Source organism: Rhipicephalus microplus, chromosome 10 (genome assembly GCF_043290135.1).
Source record: "Rhipicephalus microplus isolate Deutch F79 chromosome 10, USDA_Rmic, whole genome shotgun sequence".
Lineage (NCBI taxonomy): Eukaryota > Metazoa > Arthropoda > Arachnida > Ixodida > Ixodidae > Rhipicephalus > Rhipicephalus microplus.
In genome coordinates, this window is record NC_134709.1 from 31,257,619 (window position 1) to 31,271,244 (window position 13,626).

At 47.8% G+C, this 13,626-nt stretch overlaps 1 protein-coding gene across 1 annotated transcript in view; it reads left to right on the forward strand.

The window, feature by feature from the left end:
* The window catches only part of LOC119181771 (uncharacterized), a 130,213-nt gene that overhangs the window by 36,702 nt on the left and 79,885 nt on the right, over window positions 1-13,626 (forward strand). The gene's annotated exons all lie outside the window — the stretch shown is intronic.

Below are 13,626 nucleotides of genomic sequence, written 5' to 3' on the forward strand. Positions count from 1 at the left end.
CGGCAAAGTTTAGCGCATATCACGGAAACGGCAGCACCGGTATCTACTAGAGCATATGCTCGAATGCCTTCTACAAAAACTTCGACAATATTCGACGGCAATGTCCGAGGACTTGAGCATTTCGACATCGCAGTTCTTGCATCCTGAACTGCAGCGGTTAGTTTCCCTCGTGTTCAGGAGCTGGCTGAGACGCATGGGTGACAAGGAGTGACAACGGGGTGAAGATGAGCGACCAGACATAGTACGCGGACATTCCCGTGAAGACGAGCTTGACAGAATCTGAATTTTCCAGACGAGAAGGAGTAAGGTCCATGAAGCTGTTCTGTGTTCGGGCATCTGTGTATCCTGGCACGCGACGACGGCAGTATCGGGCGATATGGCCGGGACCACCGCATGCAAAACAGATGGGCTGGTTATTGCGCGTTCTCCAAGTATTGGCGACGAGGGGAGCAGCCCATGCGGCGGACGGGTGAGTTGAGGCTGTGGTAGCAATGGGAGGAACCCAGGCGGTGGACGGGGCTGAGGTATGCGGCAGTCCCTGGAACGGTGGGGGCTGGTGTAGCTGCTGCTGCTGCTTTAGTGCCTCCGCGTAAGTAAGAGGTGCGGTGACGGGGGGCTGCTGCAAGGGCACCGGCATAGCCTCAGAGATCTGCTCCTGGACCACATGTCGGAGCATAGGAGCCAATGGTGGTGGGTGTCGCAGTGGCTGTCGCTGCGAGAGCTCCTGGCGTTGAGCTAAAGGCAGTAGAGAAAGCTGCCGGGCCACTTCCTCTCGCACGAAGTCTTTCATTTGTGCGAGAAGGTTTGTCTGGTCACTCATGACGTCCAGTGCGGTCACTGGTTGAATTGTCTGGAATGAGCTTCGCGTCTGAGCTCGTTGCCTCATAGTTCTGACACAAAGTCACTATATACTGCGGTCACAGTGCTAGGAGACTTCGCGAGAAGCATCTAGAAAACGTCATCGTCGACGCCCTTCATAATGTGCTGTATCTTTTCACTCTCGCTCATGAAAGCATCGACGCGCCAGCAGAGGTCGATCACATTTTCTATATATGAGGTGAAAGTTTCACCTGGCTCCTGTGCCCGTGTGGGCAGACGTTGTTCGGCGCGTAGCTTACGTAAGGCAGGGCGACCAAAAACAGCACATATCGCCTCCTTGAAGGCGGACCAGTTCGCGAACTTGGTTTTGTGGTTCGTATACCACAGCTTGGCCACGTCGGTGAGATAAAAATTGACAGTGCTCAACTTAGCAGCGTCATCCTACCTGTTGGGTCCATTGACTTTCTCGTCATTCTGGTTCTCGACATCCTGGTATTCGGTGCCCACAAAGATCGGGGGGTCTCGCTGGTAAACCGGGCCGGGGCAAGTAGCGGCCGCGAAAGGTACTGTTTGTTGGGTAGCATCAACTTGCATGGTCGAAGGCAGGGTGCGGGATCGTAGTTACAGGGTGTAGGCGATGTGGTTACCCAGCACGATCTACCAAATGTAGAGAGGTTTATTGGGTGAGCCTAATGCACAGGTGAAAGAATCCAGATGGCGACAGGACGAGGAAGATGGTGAAGCTCGGGCGCCGATCTCGTGGCGCCTACTCTGCGATGATGTTTGTTATTCCCCGGTGTTGTCATCATTTCTTCATTATACAGGATACATAATGGAACACTTATTTCGAGCTACATAGTGCTGAAATAAGTCTCAAGGGCAGCTGCCGGAGCCATCGTGCCCAAATTCCGCCGACGGGGCGGACGGTTTTCTGCGAGAAGCGTCGTATACAGATCGTACAGGTCACCTCCGTGAGCCGCAGATGCCGCCAACGACCAATGCGAAGCTCGAGCGAGCGGCGGTATACAGCAAGCGAATTTGAGGCCGTCGCCCCGAACGACGGCGAAGGACTGCGAGCGAGCGACGGGGAAACCGGCGCTAATGAAGACTAGTTTCGACAAAGTTGCAACGCACAGCATGAATTGGTTAGCTAAAGCTGCCTTTGCGGCGCATTTTGAGCGTGAACGTAGAGTGCTCAACTCTGCTGGCGCCGCGCATGCTCAGATGTGGCCTATTTGCGACTGCAGATGTCGCTTGTGCTGTGCCGCGCGCGAAGCTCCGTCGTTATAGACAGCCGAGTTGAGCACTGTACGTACATGATTGATATGTGGGGTTTAACGTGCCAAAACCACCATTTGATTATGAGAGACGCCGTATTGGAGGGCTCCGAAGATTTAGTCCACCTGGGGTTCTTTAACGCGCACCCAAATCTGAGCACACGGGCATACAACATTTCCGCCTTGCGGAGGCTACTGCTACCACCGCAGCCTCCGCAAGGATAACTCACAAAGTGTCGTGTGTCAGGGAGTTCGGATCGCTTCGAGAGTTTCTCAGGCAGTGATTCTAAGCCAAGATGGAGAAGACATAAGCTACACAGTAGCAAGTGCGCTGCCAAAAAAAGGTCTTGCCATCATGCGCCGTTATCATAACGGTCGAACCCAGCATTCGCAGGCACCCATTCACTCACCCCAATTTTTCGAAAGCCCGCGGAGAGTGGACCATTGGAGAATATCCGGGTTGAACAACGCCCTCTGCGCATTCGCCTTGTCACATTCTCAGGCACTGCCCTTGCAAACGCATGGCACTTCGTGGATCTGCCCTCGACGCACCACGACCGCGACCCAGACAGCGACCGCACGAAGCTGAATATTGCACTGACCAGCGCTTCGAGGGAACCGGTGTGTATTTGAAATAAGACTGTCTCGGTTCTCCCATCGGCGCTCTGTTTTAATCAAGAAAGGTGTTTCAGATAAATCATTGTGCGAAGTTGACGCACCACGCTCTCACGATACAGCGCACGTACAGAGCAGTGACGCGCGTCACAACGAAAATGGTATGAATGACAAGTGATCGCGGCAATATGGTTACGTCATCACGTGATGTCAGCAAAAGACGAAACGGGCTAGTTGGTGCATGATGGCTTGGCGAGGTGCTTATGGTAAGGTAATGCTACGAAGAGCAAAGATAACGCGCAGTTTAACAGGACGAGCACTCGTCTGGTTAAACTGTGTCAAGTGTTGACGCAATAGCGTTAAAGAGCTCGTGTCGCAGAAAACCTGCCGCCGGTGTCGGCCCCGTTGGTTGTGAGCGAAAAATAGTCTGTGCGTGTGTGACCGAAAAATCAAGTTCCCGAAATAGCCGCGGGAGGCCGCTACTTATTCACGCGCGAGCGCGCAATCACACTAAAAAGCCACGCATTTGAAGAAAAAAAAATTGGCAGCATATCCACGGAGTGAATGATGGAGAGTGCGGTGAAGCATTCGTCCGTCCATGCGTCCGTATGTGTGACCGTCCATGCGTCTGTTCGTGCGCCCGTCCCTGCGTTCGTTCATGCATCCGCCCCTGCGTCTGTTCATGCGTCCATCCATGCATCTGTCTGTGTGTCCGTTCGTCCATCTATTCAACACTCCACGTCCCACCATCTCGCATCTTTTTATCATATATTCTCCATATAGAAGCACCGCCATTCAGTGGACATTCCAAGGACTAAACGAGAGGTGGCACATGGACACTTTCTTACGGCTTGCGCTTCGGGTCTACTTCCCACCTTCAACCACCTTGAGTTCATGGTATATACTAGTTCACTGTATTCATGACACTGCGGCCCAATGCTCGCTAAACCTTTCTAAAACCAAGAAAGTTACGCCCAGCGAGTATAGCGTAGCAACCTTTTCCTGTCATATAGTGCTCAATGTACATGCCAGTGGCTGCTAATGTGAAATGAGAGACAGGGGGATTCAGCTTTTAATTTCTTACGGCTTGCGCTTCGTATCTGCTTCCCCCCTTTAACCACCTCGAATTCATTCATGGTATATACTAGTTCATTGTATTCATGGCCCTGCGGCTCAACGCTCGCTAAACCTTTCTAAAACTAAGGAGGTTACACCCAGCGAGTATAATGTAGCAACCCTTTCTTGTCCGATAGTGTTCAATGTACATGCCAATGGCTGCTAATGGGGATCGCAGCGTGCGCGTTGACTAAAAGCCGAATGCTCCTGTCTCTCATTCCCCATTAGCAGCCATTGGCATGTACATTGAGCACTATTTTTTATTGTTAAACAACGCACAGAAGAAATCTATCACCGGCACCACCTTGGAGGTCAAATGTTATACCTATTTCGGGTATGTGCCACTGGTGGTTACGTACTACGAGGGACGCCCAAGCCATGCCAAATATAGATGTGCCGAAGTGTATGTGCCCTGTTACTGGAATGGTATGAAGCCTTTGTGTTCTGTACATGCTGTAAATAAATTGTTTCTAAACAGGAGCTTCGCCCCTAAAAAAGAGTGCTCAAGGTCACGAGGCGCGGTAGTCTGTTTGCCTGGCGAACCCTCCCTGCTCAGCTTCCAGCGCTTTCATTGGGACAAGAGAAGAGATAATGCAATTGCAGCATGCGACAAACCTTTGTAACTCCACTCGCACTAAACGGATTCTTAAAACTTTTGCGGCGTTGAATTCGCGAGGCAATAAGCTCTTCTAGTGAGTTCAGTCCATGGTTACTTAAACAAGTGTTTCAGGGTCCTTTTAACGCACTTTGTTCGACAGGTGTGACCACGAAAACGAGCCCATTTGGCGATAATAGCGAGCGCTGGTTCAATGGTGTGCGTGTTTGTGTGCGTGCGTGTGTATGTAACAAAACATATGAATAAGTATGCACTTAGCGGTTAAAGGGTGCACTAGGGGCTGGATTTCACTATCGCGTTCAACTCTTAAAGACGAAGCTTAAGGGTCCCCCAATTTGTATTTCTAACAGAATAGCCCTCATGCCCTCATTCCGTTAAACAGTGTCCCGAGTGTTCTTTGTAGTCTATTTTTCCCCCTAGGGTCACCCAACCATAATCGCATCACCAATTCATCACCACGTGATGATTCCTTGCATCACTCGTGCTGACGTCGCCGTTGGTCTCTATTCACGATTGATGGAGCATCTAAGGCTTACCGATGTCCCCTGATATGAAAGTTCCGATCAGAGGCAACATTACCAAAACATAATGCAGATCAATAATGACTTGCAGAGAATCCCCACTTTGCCGGTTTATATCTGCATGCACAAGCTGCAAATAGTTGTTTCGGACGACGCGGAATACAGAAACATCATCACGGGAGAAATGGCATTTCCATCCGCTGCTGTCACGGGCTGTGCCACAAAGGAAGCCGGAAGTATGTAGGAATGTTCCCTCGTCATGTCACTTTACCTCTTTTTTTTTGCCGTGCTGAATTCGTTAGCAGCGCGGTCCCTGTGTTACTCTTATGGCGACGGTTTTATTATTGCAGTCCAGACAGGGACGCTTCCTGTCGCGCACGATATTGCAGCGAGATATTGCGTCGCCCAGTTTTCTGCCGCAGTTTGCGGCTACGAAACTGGGCGGTGCTGGCGCGCGTACACATTCTAGCACGAGCACGTGTGGTGTCACGCATTACGCCTTTCCGTTATTGGCTCACCGCGCTTCGCGTTGCGAAAGAAATCTCGTTTTGGGAAGCGGCATTCTTCTACGCACTTGTTCTTGCGTACGGATGCCTTAGAAGTGTGGCAGCTTTGGCTGGTTGGTATGACATGACGATAGTTATAGCGCGAGAACAGAACGATGAGTCCTTCGTGTACGCATGCCGGCAAGACTTTGTTTAGTAGCATGGCTGCTTATGCTCGGTGTAAGGCCGGTGTTACGGACAGAAAACCCCGTGGGTATGCGCAAAAAAGCTCCTAACATAGCATACCAGTGCTTATTCTAAAGTATAACAACAGGGGGGGGGGATAAAGCGAAGTGAGGGTGAGGGGGAGTGTTGTGAAAATAAGAAGGAAGGAAAAGGGGATGGGAGAGGGAAAGGCATGACATAGCCTTGTATTGTGCAGTTTGGCGGGAGTATGAAAAAGGCTTGTCAGGATGGGAAGGAGGGAGAGGAAAATGTGAGAGAGCAAACTATAGCACAACCATATAGTAAGTACAATACAGTGAGGGGTCAGAAAAGAAATTGAGAGTGAGGAGGAACGGTGTGACGGTTATTATGAGAAAAAGAAGGGGTGAGGCAATATAAAGTGCGATAAAGGCAGAACGAAAGAATGAGAACGAAAGAAAAGAAGAAAGAGAAAAAAGGGATGATGAAGAAAGCAAGGAAGACGAAGAAATATCTCAATCGGGATTCGTCAGGTGGTGGAACTCGCTTGCCGAGTTGGCTGTGCCCTCACATTTCACAGGCGTGAAACTGGCTTAATTTTCGCCCCCTTTAGTTCGGTGTACGAGTATGCGTTTTTAAACGCGAGAAAAATGAAATCTACTGAATTCAGCGTCACTTTCGGTTTACAACTTCAGCGTCTCTATTGCCCAAACAATAAGTGTTCAGTGACTGTCGCGTGGTGAACTAGATGAACTCTTCCGCAAAGCGTGGACGTTTCGTGTGTGTTAACACTTAGTATGTGTTAACATAGCTGTTGCGTGGACAATTAGAACAGACCAGTGAGAACTCGAAGGTCGATTCTCGTGTAAATGATTTAGTGTGCAAAAGGAAACGGCGAGACGCAACGTGAACAAATAAGATTTGCGGCGATGAGCGTCAACTTGCAGCTAGGTTTACTTGAAGCATGGCCAATTTCTATAAAATATAACCAAATGCGCAGTTCCCAGGTACGAGAACAATCAGATGCAACCCCATGTTTGTGTGATCATTCTCTAAAAAAAACTTTAGGTGCACGAATGGCGATTAATAATAACATCCGGGGTATTGCATCCCAATACTACGAGACGAACATGAGAGACGTCGAAGTGGAGGGCTCCGGAAATTTCGAGCAACTGGTGTTCTTTGCCGCGCGCTGCCGTCGCACAGCGCACGCACCTCTACCGCATCGCATCCATCGAAAGGCGTTGACCGCAGTCGGAATCGAACCCGCGACATTAAGGTCAGCAGCCGAGAACCCCAGCCACTGATCCCCGGAGGCGGACGTACGAACGGTGAATGACGTATCACTGATATAGACACCTGCTTCCGCATTTATAAAACCAAGCCACCATAAGTTGCAGTGCCGCGATACTCTTGCTCCTTGATTGATTGATATGTGGGGTTTAACGTTCCAAAACCACCATATGATTATGAGACGCCATAGTGGTGGGCTCCGGAAATTTCGACCCCCTGAGGTTCTTTACCGTGCACCCAAATCTGAGCACACGGGCCTACAACGTTTCCGCCTCCATCGGAAACGCAGCCACCGCAGCCGGGATTCGATCCCGCGACCTGCGGGTCAGCAGCCGAGTACCCTAGCCACTGGACCACCGTGGCGGGGCATACTCTTGCTCCTTCTGAGTATGCTAATATCTGTACGATGCGGCCCACACGTGCGGTATTCACAGTGCATATGTAAATGAGCACTAATCTTTTCTTAGATCGAAAAACTGTACTTTTTTGCCCATTGATTAACGCAGCAGCCACTCTGGTTGATATACACTAACAAAGCTTGTTTTAAACTAAGAAAACTACGGTAGATTGGAAGCAAAACGATTACTCACGCGGTAACTATGCAGATTTTGTACGGAACGTACGGCAGTAAGTCATTCCGTATGCAGAAGCAGAATGCGTGACAGTGCGTACAAGTTTAATGAATACGCCCGTTATGCTCGTTATAATTCGTATTTGAACGTGTTTGCCTACCACAACGTTTTCTATTCCATAGCTTTATCAAGCTCACAGTGTGGACAAACGAAGCATGAAACTAATAACTAGACTATCGTTGTTAAGTGATAAGAAAAACGAAATAAAAAAAACACAACCCAGAAGTACTCAGTAAAAAAAAAACGATCAATTCAGGTCGGCTTTTGACTGGACTCACTTGAAACAACTTTAGTCCGTTGCTGTCTCTTTATACTTTCGAGTGGTTTAACTGTACCAGGACGTTGGGTGTTAGTGTGCACAAAAAAAAAAAACAATCTCCACAAAGAGGGAGGATAACGTGTTATTGCTTTCGAGTAAAATTTCTGAAAACCTTACCGCTAATTGAAAACACCGAAGCACAGCACAAAATACGTTCTACCTAACTCTCGCCTTTCTAAAGTACATTGTGGATAGGCGGTCGCTGGAACTCACCAACCTTTTGTTATTAGGTTCATCTTCTTTTTCATTTTCACGGGGAGCCGTCCACGCGAAGTTTATCGTCTGCGGTCGTGTAGAAGGTGGATAGCGGTGTCTTTTAATCTCTTGACTTCCTTTTTTTTTCTCTACTAAATGTCGTACGCTGGAATGGTACCCCATTAAAGTAATTGCGCGCATCGTCCGGAGGAAACAAAATTGCGATGGCACCAAAGGCAGCTTTTGTAGAAAAGCGTAGGGAGTGCAACGAAAAAAAAATGATAATAAAACAATCTCCCACGGATTTTGCGTCGTTTACAGAGCGTGTCGAGCTATATGAACAAAACATATCGACAATACAAAGAGTGAGACGGGTCTGAGAGACTCTAAACTCTGTTTTATGAAATGAATAAAAAAAAATCCCCCACAGGAACCCGTGTTTGAGTTATAACGCAATTACTTTGCAGAGGCGACCTGAGCAGCACAGGTTTATAGTTTGGATAGGTCGCCTCTGTCGCTGTGAGTTGTCAGAGTTCAGTGCCGCTGTACAGAATTTAATGTTGCTGGTGCAGTTCGCGATATTCGTTAGGCAAACCTTGGGACGAGTGTCGTTATTGTTGCAGCTGGGAAAACAATTATTAAGAGGACGTAACGTGCACCAGGTGAAATGAGCACGCGTTTATCTAGGCCGCACTGAGCATAGGGAAAATAAAGATATTTACCACGACGTAGCAATAAGCGAAACAATTTCTAACAAATGTTTAAATTGTCAAAAGAACATAATGTACTTACTACAAGCCCGAAAATAGTCTAATGTACATGTTACCCACAATTGATGACCAGACGTAAAGACCAGATGAACTCAACAAACAAACAAACAAACAAACAAACAAACAAACAAACAAACAAACAAACAAACAAACAAACAAACAAACAAACAAACAAACAGACAAACAAACAAACAAACAAACAAACAACTTAATAAATAAATAAATAAATAAATAAATAAATAAATAAATAAATAAACTGATAGCAGGAAGCATTGCCGCTAGCTGCGGGTCTTTGTTGAACATTTTGGCTAAGCCCACGTGTGCAATACCAAGAACGCAAGAAGGTCGGGTGCCAACAAATTTCCTTTCGCACACCGCTTCTATATGCTAGATATAAGGGTAGAAAAGAAAGATTTGTACGTTGCGTTAGATTTATATGAGTACACATTTAAATACTTCAGAGGTTCTCTAGAAAATTTCCCCCCTTTTCGGCACGTGCGTAATAGGAGGCTATACTCAAGTGTTTTCTTTTTTGTGTGTGGTTTTATCCTTCGACCTCCTCGTCATTGAACGCGTTTGCCTACCAGAAAATTTTTCATTGGTCCACGCTATTCTTCATTGGTTCAAATATCTTATGGCATCACAAAGGCGAATAAAAAGGATATTGATGGCGATCACAATTGTTGACTTAGCTGTCTTTTTGTGACACGGCGATGCGGGCGTTTGTGTTCTCCGTGGTATTTCATACCTTCGTGTTTCATCGCATTGACGAAGCGGATCTCGGGGGCCACGTAGGAAGAAGTGCGTAATTGACATCAGTTCAGTCAGGGGCCGCAACGATCTCAGCTGCTCACGAGAAAACCGTTAGTTTGAGTTAATTCAATTATTACTTCGTCAATTATTATTACAGTTATTTCACCCTTACTTTAGGCAAAGTTATATGCTACGTCAAGTCCATGCAATATAGCTCAACTTGAACAATAGCCGTCGATTTTCTTGCAAGCGTATTTGTTCAAAACACCTTTTCTGGATATTTGGAAAACCGAAAACAAGCGCTGGACTGGAAGTGCTTGGAAGACAAACAAAGAGCCCCAGGTGGTCGAAATTTCCGGAGTTCACCACTACGGCGTCTCTCATAATCATATGGTGGTTTTGGGACGTTAAACCCCACAAGTCATCAAATCAAGGCAAACGAGACTGTAACTCGTGCAAAAAAAAAAAAAAGAAAAGAAAGAAAAGCTCAACCGGGTTTTGAGCTAGAGCTGACCCAATCGTTAAGCGCACGTAAACATTAACAGCTTTTCTACGAACAGGTCGTCTACGCCGCCACTTTTAACGGCACAGCTGTTTAAGCTTATCGTTCAGCTTCAAGGTGTGCGCGAGAAACTCCGCCCAGCTCTGACGCCACTGCGCGTTACTTAGCGACCTAAATTGGCACGGTTTCGCCTGGTTTCGCAGAGATTCGCTGAGTTCCACAGACGTGTCTCGTCGTGACGTTGCTGTGCCGACTGTGTCACCGCTTCTTATTTCTGTGCCTGCAGACATCATGTCGTTCCGTGCCGCCTCTTCCCCCGGGTTCTCCGTGAATGGGAGAACTTCCGGTGCGCGCTCTCCCGCTGCGCCAGTTTGTACGACGTGGGATGCACTTATATGTGTGAGAGAAGGGGTTCAGTGAGGACGAAAAAGGAGAAAGAAGAGGAGAGAAACTAGGAAAAAGAAAGCGATAAAAAAGGAGAGAAAAGAGCGGAGAGAAAGAGAGAGAAACAAAGAAGTAGCAGGAAACGAATAATGATATAGAGATATAAAGGAAATGAAGATAGCTAGAGAAAAACAGAGAGCAGCAAGAAAGTCTGGCCATCTGCTCTGTTTTAGTTTGCACTTGACTCCAGTAGTTCGAAGATGCCGTGAGTTATTGTTCTTTTTTGCCTCCTCAATACGACGGGTGGACTCTTATAGGCGAATCAAAACAGAGGCCTTTTGCACTCTCATTCCGTCTCGGTCGATGCCACCTTGAGGGCTAACAAAACACGTCTGGCGTACTCGCAATTAGAAAGGAACACGCGAGCGTTGAACAAGGTGGCCAATGAACTAGACAAAGAACTACAAAGTCGAAACGCTCGACGCTCGAAGCACGCCCCGTTTTGACCTGCTCCGCCGCTGGGTTGTTTGTCACCGGTTCACCAAGCGCCGCCGCGAGCGAGGGTCTCTTTTCTTTTTCTTTTCCTTGCCTTTTTTTTTTTGAGGAGGTGGGGAGGGGGTAAACTCTGTAGCAATGCTGCAGAGTGTGCAGCGAAGCCTGACCTACAGGGGAGATTCTGCGGCTGAAAGAAAGAAAGCAAAAAAAGATGCGAGACAGAAATAAACTGTAGTGGAAGGAAAGGAAAGAAGCAAAAGGAAGGGGGGATAAATTGCCTCTTTTTTTTTGTAGGCAGAAAAAGATTGTTAGGAGAGCGGGCTTTCCGGGCTCGGGGTGTAGATTCGTGGCCCGGGTTCAGTCACGGAGTGCCCCCCGTACACGTGCTGACCGCTGTGGTGCGCGTTCGCGAAATGTCGTGCCGCCGCTGGCCCCTTCGTATGTGCGACATAGTGTGACCGGTGCGGAGGCTTTTGTCGTGGCGGAGTGACGTGTGCTCAGTTTTTCTGTTTTCCCGCGAGAGTTGGTTCGGGACCACTTTTTATTGGTTGGTTTTTACAGTATCAAGTTTAGCGTGCGCTGTAGCTTCCGGTCCAGGTGTCGTCGTCGTCTATCCTGCGGGGTTTACGCGAACAAGCGGATTTACCTGGACTTCCAGTGCTTCCGGTTCGGTATCTCAGCGTCGTTTTTACTCCTTGTCACTTACGTTTTACGTAACGCTTAGATTCACTGATGCATCAATGCTTGGGTTTCTTTTACGCGCATACATTTTGTGTGTCAGTAACGTTTTAGGTATTCTTCAGAGAAATGTACAATGAGCTAAAAGGCCATAACGATATGCGATAGTCTTGCAATTCAGTTAAAATTACTTCTCGGTCACAGTTTGTCGTTATTTGTTGTTTGGACGCTGAGCAATTTCACCTTTCGGTAGACACACGCACTTAACTTCGCAAGGCTATTCCAACTCTAATACAAGCTTGGTTTGGGAAGGTTCTTGCCACTTATAAGGCCAAACTATCTGTTAGACTTACTTTATATCCTTGCCTGATCGCTTATAACGTCCGGTGTTCCTACGCAGCCTCCCCTACAATTGCAAGTTCGTACCACTTTTCTCGAAGCCAGATTTATTCTTCTCATGCTATCGCATTCTCTGACTGTTAGTTCCTTACTGCTCCGGCAGCCTGTAGCTCGCATTCTCGGGCTGTGCGGAAGTCCCTGTATGTTCGCGACGTCAGAGTTCGAGGAACGTGTTGCTTCCGGTTCCAATACCGTATCCGTTTCCGGTTTCTTCCTTTCGTTTGTTGTAGGTCGGACAGCTTTCCTCGTTTCTAAGTTATCTTATACTTTTTCTTGTTTACACGTTGTCTCGGTCAATTGCGCCCGCTAATGAATGCTAACAATCAAAGAAAGCAAGCCAGATTTCTCACGAGCACGTGCTTCCACAACGGAAGTAATAGCGATTGGCTATACGAAAATCGCCTTTTTTTTCTGCCTATTTCGCCTTCCGGCCAGATATCGCGACGATAGCCTTTGTATCCGGTTCCAGGAGAGTAGAGAGGAAGAAGTTCCTTTCTCGTTGGAGGCCTAGATTGAACGCTTCCAGTTCCCAGCTTGCATCTCTTCGAACTTCCTTTCTCGTTCGTATCTTTCTGTTTTCTCTTCTTCCGGTCTGTCTCGCCATCTTCTTCCGGGATACGGCCGTGGAATCGAAGTGGAGCCTTGGGTCAGGGAAAACATTTCTGTGTGCAAACAACACCCGCTGGACCAGCCTGAACGGGGCGTGCCTTCCGTAGGAAAGGAAATCATAAACAATATAAAAGAAGGGTTGCAGCGAAGGCCAAGGCGCTCGAATGGCAGGCAGTATTTGCTCGAGTTTCCTCGACTTCATATCCGCGGCCTCCGGTAGGGCGCGTGCAAATATTGGCGTAGCACTTCAGTGAAAAAAGAAAGAAAGAAACGTTTTTCCCCGGCTCTCTATGAAAGTTGCATTCGATTAACGCCGGTGTAACGCCAAAGGAAGTCAGAAAAGAAGTTCCTGGAGTTGGGCGATAGATCTAGCTTTCTCGCTGCATTATTCAGTACTCCGCGAGGGCTCTTGCGAAGACGTCCCGTATGTAAACTCCTTCCCCGGGCCCCTTCTTCTCCCGCCGCATCGCTCCCTCAACTTCGACTTCTAGGCAACATTCAATTCATTTTAAGTTTTACCGAAACTGTGTCAAGATTCTCGCCGGGAGGTATGTACATAGAAGTTCAACGGCATTTCAAATCGATGCACATCACTTCATTAAACCAAAGGCTGCTCTGGATGTAGATGAATCGCTGCATTTTGGTGGAGGATATCTTTGAAAAGGAGTTGTTAAAGAAGAGCAAGGGTCGGTAAAATCAGTAGAGGGATAGCTTTGACGGCCGTCTCGGGGTGTTTTCGACGTTCCTGACAGGTTGTGGCGCAGCTAAAGAATAAGGAAACGTGAAATAAACACACAGGAAGCAAATTTGTGGCTATCATTGGTCCATTCTAGATAGGGTGACCCCCAAAGAGCACTCGTTGAGATCGCTTGTCTCCCGCAAACAATTGAAGAGAAGCGTATTAGGAGGGTAATCCTCGATACACGACAGGTCCGTATTTCGCC